General features: G+C 35.5%; 2 long non-coding RNA genes across 2 annotated transcripts; both read right to left on the reverse strand.

Annotated features, from left to right (window-relative positions):
• Positions 1-1231: 1231 nt before the first annotated feature.
• LOC141435515 (uncharacterized) lies at positions 1232-1957 on the reverse strand. Its single transcript, XR_012452177.1, has 3 exons — positions 1893-1957; positions 1735-1820; positions 1232-1614 (listed from the first exon to the last, which is right to left on the reverse strand). It is a non-coding gene; the product is annotated as an uncharacterized lncRNA (long non-coding RNA).
• A 6283-nt stretch (positions 1958-8240) lies between these two features.
• On the reverse strand, positions 8241-13381 carry LOC141435799 (uncharacterized). Its single transcript, XR_012452226.1, has 2 exons — positions 13173-13381; positions 8241-11135 (listed from the first exon to the last, which is right to left on the reverse strand). It is a non-coding gene; the product is annotated as an uncharacterized lncRNA (long non-coding RNA).
• Between the last annotated feature and the right edge of the window lie 698 nt (positions 13382-14079).

The raw sequence follows: 14079 nt of genomic DNA on the forward strand, positions 1-14079 counted from the left end.
TCATCTGGGGTTGTTGGTTGCAAACGCCCCAATCTATGAAATAAGTGGTTACTCAGGGCCTGGATTCTGTTCAGGTTCTTCAAGGAAAGTCGCGCGTCAGCAGTCAATTTCGACAATTCGACCAATTTATCAGCTATACACTGGAACTCAACTGATAAGTCACCTAAGAAGGAGTCTATCTCATCAGTAGGTATTTTGTTTGCTAACTCTCGAATTTGTGTCTTTAAGCCAGGGTAAGAATCAACTGGCTGTTCACCACGTATCTTCACTTCATAAATTAACTCATCTTTATGCAGCAGGTGAAAAACAATTGGTTTTTCTTCCATTTTATAAAATAAGTCAACGGGCCACGTGCAAACACGATTACAAAATAATTATCTTATTTTAGTTATAACTACTAAAGACTACCTGTTATTGTACTATGTTTATTTAGTACTAAACAAAACGTAAACAACAAACTTACTTTGTTTTGTAATTATTTAAATGAATGTTAATGTATTTATTTTAGTAAAATATTTTTTATGGCTATGTATTTACTTAATTACACCCTGAACAAATGCATTAATCCACAATGGTAAAATATAAGCTTAACCAGAAACTATCAATGTTGGAATATATTCACTTATTTTGTTTGTGTAACAATTATCAAAATTTACCAAAACTCAACTGTTTACATGTGACTGATACTTAAATTGTTTGTTTCAATTATTGTTTCAAACTGTTGACAATTTACTTACAATTGTCCTCATTAACACACACTTTTAAAGTATATAATTTGATTGTAGTTGGTTTATTGACTATTGTGATTAATTTTATGATTTATTATAAGTTAAATTTACACTTGGTTGCAACTTGGTTTTCAAACACTACTTAGCAAAATGGATAGTAATTCAGCTAATTCACATTCACATATGAATTGCCAACTGCAATTGTTAAATTGCAAGTAGCAACTGTAATATAATACAGGTAAAAATAATATGGTCTACACAATAACAAGTAGGTATAATGAGTTCAATGAATTTGACACCTTGCTTTTATTTAAATGTGAAACAAGACAAAATATTCAATATTACCTAATTACCTATATGATCACTGACCAACCTGTGATTTAGCCGCAGATAAAACACAGAGCAAACCTTGCAAACACTGTCAAAAACTGTTCGGGCGCCGATTTGTAATGAAATTTCTACACAGGGTAGCGGGTCGCTGCAGGTGAGGAATTAAACCAAGGTTTTGGTGCAACAAGATGTTTATTTGTAAGGATACTCACAATTATCCCGCTCCCATCAACCATACAAACACTGTGTATAATTTAAATCCTACTTCCTTATGAAAACTAAGGGTCGTGAATGCAATTGGCCAGTGATTTGTGATTACTTAACTATCTGTATAATCTAAATAAAGGTAACTCCTATACCTCGGCTCCGAAGCTGCCAAACCTGGCTGCAGGCCACTGTGGGCCACTCTAGGACGCCGCCTCGTGCTCGACGTCCCAGCGCCACCGACAGTAAACCACGCTGGGCAGGCCAACCAGCTCCACAGCCGCCAGGGCTCCTTGAAACACTTCTACACGAAGCCACAACAACCACACTTCAGCCCGTGTCTTAGCACCTCCTGTGGACGGATCATGGATTAGAAATAACTCCAGTGGGGTCCCTCAAGGACAGAAGGGACCAGCTCGCTTAGCCTGGTTGACAGACCACCATGAAATTTGGAAATTAGTTAAGCACGCACCGTGGAGGAAATGCAGACTTGCTTAGCGCCGCCTGGGTCACGCTGTCTACTCCACGAAGGCGCAAGACTTTGGACACCACAGCGATCTACAAGCAAAGATCGAGGATTAGAGTTGTCGACCCAAAGGGAGGCAGGGCTCCAACGGTTTGTCCACATACCACTGAATTCCGGAAGACACTACGTGAGTCGCTCCACGTCACACACACCACAATACCCCACTGAAAACAAAAATGAAAATAAGTAAAGAGAAACGCTGACAGCGTATTCAGACGCCTTTACCAGGTCCATCAAGAGGAACTCACCAAAACAGAAAATAATTCCCACTTAGGAACACAACTACTCTTCAACCATCAATCAAAATGGCTGCTCACCCAAAACGCGGCCTCATGCTCGTAGAGCTGTCACTGTTGCCATGTACGATTTTTTTTTTTTGAAGGACATCACTAGAGTCAAAATCCAAATTTTTACTTTCCAAAACCAACCATTAAGAGAAAATAATTATTGAATCCATATTCCTGTAAACGATCTACACAAACGGAGATTAATTTAAATGTCCTTAAGTCAAATGAAAAAACGCCGAATTATGAGATGAACAGAAAAACATTGACTCGAAAACTCTTGCTGTCACCTGTCAAAATGACAACCTTACAAAGTGTGCATGTTCGTGAGAGAGAATATGACCTTTTCCAAAATTAAAGATGCCCCAACAGAGAGTAGTACCGCCATGAAAACAAACTCGGGTTGCCAAAATCTAATTTAGTAATGCACAGAAACAGTCATATGTTAGATTTATAAAAATTTACAATAAAATTCCCAGAAAAAGGAAAAACTGAAGAAAAGCATCATTTATTTAAACTTAAGCTAAAGAACCTACTTACTAAAAAAGCATATTATACTGTAGACGAACTTTTTAATGATAATGATAGAACTTGACATAAAATATTTACTTTAATATAAATTTGATATTGTATACATATTGTTATGATTAATTTGTATTAGATAATTGATGTAACATTGCCATGCCTGCCCAGGGCCCATATGAAACTAAATGTACCTACTTAGTATTAAGATCTGTACAATACTATGGTTGCAATAAACGACTAATGACTAATGACTAATGATAAAATAAGTATTTGCCATTTTTAAAGTCCCATAATATTTTGACCAGTTGCTGATTACGCTAATTTATTTTACATGGATTGGATTGATTTAAGCTGTTACTTCAATTTAATTTTTCATTTTGAGAATCTAAACCAGCTTACACACTTTAAATGATCAAAAGTTACTATACATTGTCCAATTACGACATTTATGCTTCCCAAAAATACACTTTTCTACTATTTCATATATATTGTACTGATGTAACTCCGTTCTCGTGGATTAAAACAAAATATTCAAATGCTGTAACCCACCAAAACTTCTTTGCTGACTACTTTAGAGAAGATTTTAACCAAGAGAATGATAGCCTAGCCAAATATACATCATTTCCCAAAGAATAGTTACTTTAGGCCAAAATAATCATGAGTTATGATTTTTTTAGTAAATTTTAAAAAGTTTTTTGGCTCTGGTGTAAACTTTACACATTTTGGGTTACAGCGTTTATGCTTTCCACCGTCGATATATGCCGGAAGCCCATACTACACGCGTTGTAAAACATAGAAAACGATATTAGAATTAAATCCTCAGGTTAACTACAAACAAATAAATATTACTAACCGACCCTGTTACATACTACTTTTGTATTGAAGTACATTCCGTATTTACCTCTATGGAGCAATTTGATGAAAGATGTGTGCACCAGCAAGTCTCCCATAATTACTTTGGACAAATGAAACAACGTGTTGAATGGCAAAGAATCTAAATGTACCCAACTGATAAGGAATTTTGAAACCGCACAGCAATTCCGACTTAGTGCAACGTTATGCCGTTTCACTTTGGGAGGACACACAAAATCGAGTATGTATTTTCATTTTTTTTTTTTTTTCTTTTGTTTTTATTGTTTATTCTTATTTTAAAATTTTGTTGTAATTGTGTGTCTTTGTGAATGTGAATAAATGTCTTCTTTCTTTCTTTCTATGCTCTTGATGCGACTATTAACCGTCGCTCAAACCGTGACGATCGCACCGGATCCCGTCAGAAGTCATCAATGCCATTGGCATTATGCCGTATAATGAAGGGGTCATCTGTAGTACGCCTATTACGAGTATTATAGATATTTACGAAATTAAACACAATGTCAGATACCAACAACATATCACTGAACATTTCATAGACTCGACACCAATAAGCAAAACGAATAAGTATAGGACTTATAAACAAGCAGATAAAAAAATGTTTGAGTTTAGTCACAGTGTTACATTTAGACCCGGCAATAGGGCGCAAATTGTACGCTTTTTACATAAATAAAAAAAATCTCAAATGAAGGAAAATTCGCCGTATTAATGAAGATTCCCTTCACAATTTTTCATTAACCTCGTTGATAAGAGTGTTGGCGAGTTTGAAATTTAAATACATAAAGACGACAAGGAACAGCATTTTAGTTCCAACGGGTGAAACAGCTGCTTGGAGAGTAAATGGCCAAAATAAAGAAATTTAGACTCTGATTTTTTCCAAGTGGCCCAAGTGATGACTCAACGAAGAACCAGATTGAAGAGCAAAAACCTGCGCAAACTTTTGTTTTTACAAAGTATTGAGATATTTAAATATTGATTTTATCGCAGTTTTTTGTCCACAACATTTTTGTCAACTGCGGAAGTTCCATCCGCATTTTACCCGACTGCCCGACGAAGGAGGATTATTAACATCCGTTTCCGCTTCTGTTTCGGCAACTTTCATAAAGGAAAAATAAACGGAAGTTTACGACGGTTGCGTTGCGATCCTCAACTTCACGTTTATATTGAGTGCAAAAAAGACTGGATATTACCACAAAAGCATCCTCATCACAGATTTTGAATAGTGGTTTGCGAAAATACTGAGAAAAATGGAAACGAACGTTAAGTTGATCCAAACTAAAAAATCGTGTTTGTATTATGTTATAAAGCTTCGTATGGAAGTGATCATAAACAATTCTATAATTGCATATGCTAGACTGTTAAAAAAACTGGAAAATCGGTTCAATTAACCGAACACGAATCTCTGTATTTTATTGCCATACAAATTATGATGGCTATCGTTCCAATGCCCTCATCCACTGACTACTGGAGTGCTCGATTTCTATACGGAAAATATCTGAAGTAATTTCGTTGAAAAGTTACTAACAAATGATATTTAACACTTCACTGACAAAAATAGGGAGGCTTTGTACGGTTATTATAAATAAGGCCAATTATTAAAAAAAAATAAGAAGAAACTGCTTGCAACAAAAAAAAAACGGATTTATGTGTAATTTAATAAAATATATCTGTTAGAATAGAAAACTTCACATTACATAAAAAAGCATAATTAAACCAACCAATACCAATTCCAGCGGTCTTTCCCAACCGCCGATGCATTGGTTAGGCGGGCGGCTCCCCGCACACGATCGAGTAATGAGATGGTTAGTGCTCTGCAAGCCGCCGATATCGGCCCAAATGTGTTCACTAGTCAGAACAACGAGTTGCCACTGAACACAAAATTGATGAATTGGGTCCACTATTAACATGCGTGAGTTACGTTGATTTCGTCGAATGTACTGGACCAACTGCAAGAACTGGTTCCAAGCCCAATTGGCTATCGCCGTTTTAGGCGATGATCGGCATTGTTCGATTCGAGCGCCTTTCTTACTGCCAGGAGCGCTAGTATATTTCGCATCCTGCTTTAAATACCGGATTGACTTTAATGGCAACAATCGCGAGTATTTGCCCTAAGATGGGCCTGACGTCCGTGAGCACCTTGGGTTCTTAGCGCGAAATCATGATGCTGACAATCCAATATTGAACCAGCATCTTGACCATACCGTGATGACTAATGCCATCCATCCTAAGGATGAAGAATCTCACGAAGATGAATTTCGCGGACATTAGAGTCCTTGGATGTTGACGAGAGTGGAAAGACAACACAACAGTGTTAAAGCTTACTGAATCTAGACTAAAAAAAGTTATTCCAAGCAAAGCTCGGTCGCCCTGGCACTTCTACTTAATCTATTAACATGAAACTACACAGCGGTTCATTGCTTCTGGAAACTGAGGAGAGCCAGGAAGACAGCCAGCGCGTATGCTGTGGCCTTGGGGAAGATCTACCGATCCTGGAATGATGCCATGGACACTAGAGCGCACAAATCAGACGTAAGTCAAAAAAATATACCTAATAAATAAACATCTTTTATTTATTTTTTTTTTATTAAGTGTTCTTTTCAAGCCATAGTCAATAACAACAATAACAATTCGAATAACATTATACTCTTAATTCAAATTGTCATAATGTTATTTGGCATAATTACTAATTTACATAACTGAATAGCAATCCGCATAATGTAAACTAACGATGCATAACCATAAGTTGGCATAAATTTAATAAGCATACTTAATCTATTAACATTAAACTTCTACAGCGGTTCATTGCTTCTGGAAGACTGAGGAGAGCCAGGAAGACAGCCAGCACGTATGCTGTGGCTTTCGGGAACATCTACCGATCCTGGGATGATGCCATGGACACTAGAGCGCACAAATCTGACGTAAGTCAAATAAATATACCTAAATAAATAAATGTACCCAACTGATAAGGAAATGTGAAACCGCACAGCAATTCCGACTTAGTGCAACGCTATGCCGTTTCACTTTTGCGAGGACACACAAAATCGAGTAGGTATGTATTTTCATTTTTTTTGTTTTCTTTTGTTTATAGTCTTATTTTTTTTTTTTTTTATTTTTTATTTTCACAATAATTTGCATTTATAAATTAGTTAGTTTATATAAATCCTATATTCCCTTATAAAATATTAAGTACAGATATTTTTTTAAATGTATGAAAATATGAAACTTTAACGTTCTATGCACATGATCATCAATTATCTTAAGCCCATATACACACACATATACAGCATATATAAATATCTACTTCAATAAATCTCTAATACATTTTTTAAATACTCCAACGGCTGCAAAACAAATCTGCACTCATCAACAATTTGTTTATTTGTGTGTCTTTGTGAATGGAATAATGCTTCTTTCTTTCTTTCTTGTTCTTGATGCGACTATTAACCGTCGCTCAAACCGTGACGATCGCACCGGATCCCGTCAGAAGTCATCAATGCCATTGGCATTATGCAGTATAATGAAGGGGTCATCTGTAGTACGCTTATTACCAGTATTATAGATATTTACGAAATTAAACACAATGTCAGATACCAACAACATATCACTGAACATTTCATAGACTCTACACCAATAAGCAAAACGAATAAGTAAGTATAGGACTTATAAACAAGCAGATAAAAAAAAATGTGAGTTTAGTCACAGTGTTACATTTAGACCCGGCAATAGGGCGCAAATTGTACGCTTTTTACATAAATGAAAAAAAAACCCAAATGAAGGAAAATTTGCCGTATTAATGAAGATTCCCTTCACAATTTTTCATTAACCTCGTTGAGAAGAGTGTTGGCGAGTTTGAAATTTAAATACATAAAGACGTCAAGGAACAGCATTTTAGTTCCAACGGGTGAAACAGCTGCTTGGAGAGTAAATAGAGTAAATGGCCAAAATAAAGAAATTCCGACTAGGATTTTCTCCAAGCGGCCCAAGTGATGACTCGACGAAGAAACAAATTGAAGAGCAAAAACCTGCGCAAACTTTTGTTTTTACAAAGTATTGATAAGTATTGAGATATTTAAATGTTGTTTTTATTGCAGTTTTTTGTCCTCAACATTTTTGTCAACTGCGGAAGTTCCATCCGCTTTTACCCAACTGCCCGAAGGAGGGTTATTAACATCCGTTTCCGCTTCTGTTTCGGCAACTTTCATAACGGAAAAATAAACGGAAGTTTACGACGGTTGCGTTGCGATCCTCAACTTCACGTTTATATTGAGTGCAATAAAGACTGGATATTACCACAAAAGCATCCTCATCACGGATCACTCATTTTGAAAAGAGGTTTGCGAAAATACTGAGAAAAATGGAAACGAACGTAAAGTTGATCCAAACAAAAAAATCGTGTTTGTATTATGTTATAAAGCTTCGTATGGATCAGAATGGAAGTGATCATAAACAATTCTATAATTGCATATGCTAGACTGTTAAAAAAACTGGAAAATCGAACACGAATCTCTGTATTTTATTGCCATACAAATTATGATGGCTATCGTTCAAATGCCCTCATCCACTGACTACTGGATTGCTCGATTTCTTTACGGAAAATATCTGAAGTAATTTCGTTGAAACGGTACTAACAAATGATATTTAACACTTCACTGACAAAAATAGGGAGGCTTTGGACGGTTATTATAAATAAGGCCAGTTGTTAAAAAAAATAAGAAGAAACTGCTTGCAAAAAAAAAAACGGATTTATGTGTATTTTAATAAATATATCTGTGAGAATAGAATAGAATATAAATATTTTATTCGGACCTCACACATTACATAAAAAGCATAATTAAAACCAACCAATACCAATTCCAGCGGTCTTTCCCAACCGCCGATGCATTGGTTAGGCAGGCGGCTCCCCGCACACGGTCGAGTAATGAGATGGTTAGTGCTCTGCAAGCCGCCGATATCGGCCCAAATGTGTTCACTAGTCAGAACAACGAGTTGCCACTGAACACAAAATTGATGAATTGGGTCCACTATTAACATGCGTGAGTTACGCGATTTCGTCGAATGTACTGGACCAACTGCAAGAACTGGTTCTCAAGCCCAATTGGCTATCGCCGTTTTAGGCGATGATCGGCATTGTTCGATTCGAGCGCCTTTCTTACTGCCAGGAGCGCTAGTATATTTCGCCTCCTGCTTTAAATATCGGATTGACTTTAATGGCAACAATCGCGAGTATTTGCCCTACGATGGGCCTGACGTCCGTGAGAACCTTGGTTTCTTAGCGCGAAATCATGATGCTGACAATCCAATATTGAATCAGCATCTTTACCATACCGTGATGACTAATGCCATCCATCCTAAGGATGAAGAATCTCACGAAGATGAATTTCGCGGACATTAGAGTCCTTGGATGTTGACGAGAGTGGAAAGACAACACAACAGTGTTAAAGCTTACTGAATCTAGACTAAAAAAAGTTAATCCAAGCAAAGCTCGGTCGCCCTGGCACTTCTACTTAATCTATTAACATGAAACTTCTACAGCGGTTCATTGCTTCTGGAAGACTGAGGAGAGCCAGGAAGACAGCCAGCACGTATGCTGTGGCCTTGGGGAAGATCTACCGATCCTGGAATGATGCCATGGACACTAGAGCGCACAAATCTGACGTAAGTATGGTTTTCAAGCCATAGTCAATAACAACAACAAAAATTAATAAATAAATAAATAAACAATAACAATTCGAATAACATTATACCCTTAATTCAAATTGTCATAATGTTATTTCGCATAATTACTAATTAACATAACTGAATAGCAATCCGCATGATGTAAACTAACGATGCATAACCATAAGTTGGCATAAATTTAATAAGCATAGCGTAAATTGCTTAAGTATTTAAAAGTATAAAGTAAGTATAAACAACCTACTTAATAATCTAAACTGCATTTAGTTTTTTGATAATTTTCCAGTATATAAAGTAGGTAGACAATGCCCACATGATGACCTAATAACAAATTGTAAATTATCTACATAAGTTAAAAGCCATTTGCGATTTCTTAACCTTAGGCACTTATAACATATTATCTTAGTCAGCTAACTTCGGATCAGCTTTGACCCGGTTAAAAATGGCAGTGTGGTTTATTACAATCTAAAATCGCATAACTTAAATTTAATTGAATTATATAAACTGTCGTAATTAAGTACTACTCATATTTTATTATTTTTATTGTATTTGGCTTTCACTTTAATTTGTCTCCATATTTTTATTTTCACTGAGATAGTGTATGTTTAATTTTAATTTATGCTAGCTCTTTTAGCCTGCGACAGATTTATAGATTTTGGCCAAATATTGTAATTGGTTATCTTGTGCTGCAAATGATTCAGTGAATTTTCTTATCAATTGAAGAGGTCAATTTTGATAATGTGATTAAACATTTTAATAAAATAAAGTCTCCTAAGGATGATTAGTGTTTGGTGTTTAATACAAAACTGCTCAGGGTGCTATCCTATGCCACTGGTGGCCGAAGCACTACCTCGCCCTTTTATGGGACACTGGTTGTCTCTGCACCTGTGCCTCCATTCCAACGGGCATCGGCTTATGAACTGACTGCATGTTATTATTATTATTATTTTACTATTTTAATAGGTACTAAAGTAAGTAAGTTAAACTTATTTTTATTTTATTAAAAATAATGGATCTTACTGTCTGAATAAATGAATTATTCATAAAACATGTCACAAGGGCATTCCATCATTGATTTTTTTCAAGTCCTAGGGAACCTTCGCACCCTAACTAACCGAAACAAGACAGAGGAAAAAGAAGTTTACTGATGTGGCTGTTAAAAAAAACTATTTTTATTTTATTTACTTCTGTAGATGAGACAACAACCCAAAAATGACATTGTTGTGATTCAGTGATCAACTTGTTTTTTTTTTTGAGAATTTTACAGCAATAGTTTTAGCTGTGAACTAACAATGTACATTTATTTAATCTCTTCAAGTTGAGAGACAAGACAACCTGACGACCCAAACAAAACAAACAACTGAAACAACCAGTCGAAACAAAATGCAAAAACAAGGCGAAAGAAACCCGTAGAGAAATAAGAACAAAAATAAAGTCCATTTTTGCCATTTCATGATAATAAAGTGTGCATAACTACTTTGGTCATACTCCATTATACTTGCTGGCGGCAGACAGCCTTTTATGCTGTAGGTATATTTTTAGTTTTTTTTTTTATGTCGTATTTCACCATACCATTCCATTCATATTACTTATAAGCAGGTCATGTTCAGCTTAATGGCTGAACAAAATTAATCGCAAGTTTTAAATGTTTGTGTGCAAAGTGGCACCATATTTTACTTTTGAAGATAAATTTTATTGCCAAATTTTCAATGTTACCGCAAAGCATTCAGTAAGACCGGCACAAGACCAAGACCAAGACCAACCAGACCAACCAACCAATCTGAGTGAAGAGCCATGGGAGAGGCCTATGTCCAGCAGTGGACGACTTTCGGCTGACATGATAATGATGATGACGATTCAGTAAGATATATTTTTTTGTGCATTTTCGCGGAGGCAACTCGTAGGGTATTCATAGCAGAATAAAGTTGCATGGTCAGGAGAAATTCTTCAAGAAGTCAGTATGTTGTATATTCTGCCCGCAATCTGAAGTGACAACTGTAACAAGAAAGGTATACATGAGTACAAGCGTTCATACATAAACAAACTGGCTCCTAGCTGGGTATCAAATACATTCAATTTTATTCAATTATGATGAGTTCCTGTTATCTCACTAGGGACATAGGACTCGTAGAAGAGTTTTCCATTTGGCTATGATACAAGTAGTTCATTATAAAAATAGTAGGTAATTTGGTTATCTATAATATAGTAGGTAGTAACAATTGTTACTGTGGCATCTCTGACATGTCAGTAGTGCATGAAAGATAGCGTCGAGGTGATAACTAACAACAATTTATTAAGGCATTTGATAATTTTTTTTGTGATTTTTTGTTGCTACAGGATCATAAAACTTATATTTATGTCGAGTCAATAAACACCTAATATCAGTCTAGTCCAATTTAGTAAATCAGAGATTTTAGTAACTAACCAACGCACATTCAATGTTATGAACACCGCCAAGTGTACAGCTTTCTTACATGTTTGGTGTGCCAAACACTGCCATGTTTGCAGCGATTGAGGACTATAAAATAAAATCGCGCCTTGGCTAGTCAAAACTAAAATTATAAACGAAACAATAACTGTCAATGACTAGTGGTGGTTATCTGTTTGTCGAGCGATGTGGCCTGTCCATCACCACTGCAACTTACCTACTTATTCTTCGAGTTATGTCGGTAATTACAGTTCTACGGAGAATTTCGTATTCCAGATTAATATGATTGGTTTTTGGAGTCTTTTGTTTTTTTTCAACTCCAAATTTGTTACTTTTACAGGTATCTCGTGAAACCATAAAAGATCCAGATTATATCGCACAAAGAAAATGACAGCTCTTTTTGACATATTTTTGAGATTTGAGCGGTTTTTCTTTATAATGAATTGCTTTTATAATTATACGTTGCCGCCTTTACACGATAAATACCGCAGTTTTCTGCATAAAATATAACTTCTGAACGTTTTTTGTAGTGGAGGAAGAATCACAAACTGTTTTTGACATTTCACACCAAATAGTTTTAGAAAAGTGTAAAAATATTTCATTTTCTTAATAAAATTGCCTATTTAATACATTTCTGTCAAAAGTCAAAGCACTCATTTCTACATCATTGGCAGTGTTCGACACAGCAAACCTAATTTTCTGGAGAAACTGAAAACAGTAGATTTTTTTTCATAAATTTTTCAAGGCAACCATGGAAACTGGTTTTCAGCAATAAAAAAGTGATTTGATTAGTTTTCTGTTTCTGCCAAATTAAGGGTTAGAAATTAGGAAAAAAACATTTAGATCATGTGAATTTGTATAATGGAGGTGGGAGTATGATCTTAAGGCTTTGTCAGATGATGCAATATTCATTTATAAATTTACACAGAAAATTGTACACAGACTAGGGCAGAATTTAATGTGCTTCTCAGTACTACTCCGTGGCTTGCCATGAGGCTGACATAGTCACTTTTGGTGTACTTCAACCTCTTCTCTTTAAATATTAGAAAGAAAATACCCTCATAATTGGCAGATTTTTATTTATAGTATCTATGAAGCTTTTTTTCTTATTGAATTGAATTCAAAACATAGAATGGAACAAAGTATGCTCCCAATCAAAAAAAAAGACAAATAAAGTACAAGAAAAACTAGATATGTAGTGACTAAAATGGTGATGGACTGGACATAATATTATGATGAGGGAATGAAACATAAAATGGCGCAGATATAACAGAATTGTAACCAAGAGGGGCAATGAGAACACAAGGTTGACCTCAAAAAAGCGGAAAAACATTATTGCACATCCACTGCAGGACAGTATTTAAATTCAGGTGATAGGTTAGCATTGCTTCTGTTAATGAATTATTAACTATCCTACCCAGAAATAATGAAAATACTTATAGTAAAAGTAAACTCACCGTCATGAGATTTTTGGCCAAATATTCAATAGGTTATCAATGAAAATGGGCTACATTCGTAAATGCATGTACAGGAATGCAATTGCGTATAATCTGAGTTCTAATGATTACGAAATGAGTACGGGTAGTAATGAAATTTTGTCTTACCGTGCTGCGAGAACTCTGACCCCATGTCATCATCACTGCACTGCATGGCTAGCCACAAAGAGTATTGTAATGTGCTGGCCACCTAATATTAACTCCCCTGCCAACGCCAACTACCAACCAACCGAATTATAGTAGTATAGTACCATAATACCAAAACCAATATAGAAAAAAAGTGGCAACACTATGGTCAAATTTGCATGTATGGTAACAAGCGCTATCTGGTATCTAGCTGAAGAACTAAATCTGACATAATACATACATGCACGCACACTACAAGCTTAACGTATATTAGCTGGGTGCCCGATAACAGCGCCAACTAGCGGTTACAATAACGGCGGACTTTGATTGAAATACCAAATGGCTGGCTGTCATTGAGTAAGGAAACAAACAATTTCAATTATATCGAAATTTACATATATGCCATTCGATCATGTAAATCTATAGTGTCGATAATAACGTTGACCTTTTTTATTTCCTGTCTAAAATGGCACAATCAATTAATTTCAGGACGCGGACTTTCTCATGGCTGTCTTGACGAGAAGTAAAGAAATAAACAAATTTAATGGAATAAAATAACGCATTTCATACACATTGCAGACGATTATTTATGACTTTAGTAAGTCGTTAGTAATGCAGACTTTTTGTGTAGGTATTTTCAGTTTAACATGGCCAAATTAATTATAAAAACTAGATTCCGAGCACACTATACGATATCGCTTTCCAACCATAAACAACAATAAAAGGAAAACAATTCGTTTTAGCTCAATAAGTCCAAGTTGTAAAAGAAACCAAATGTGAAGATCATAAATTCGTAGAGTTGTACTATACCGATACTATATCGATAAAAAAAGCGCAACACTATGCTGTTACAATATTGATAATATCAACTATTTCTAAGAACACTATT

The sequence above is a fragment of the Choristoneura fumiferana genome, chromosome 15, assembly GCF_025370935.1.
Source record: "Choristoneura fumiferana chromosome 15, NRCan_CFum_1, whole genome shotgun sequence".
Lineage (NCBI taxonomy): Eukaryota > Metazoa > Arthropoda > Insecta > Lepidoptera > Tortricidae > Choristoneura > Choristoneura fumiferana.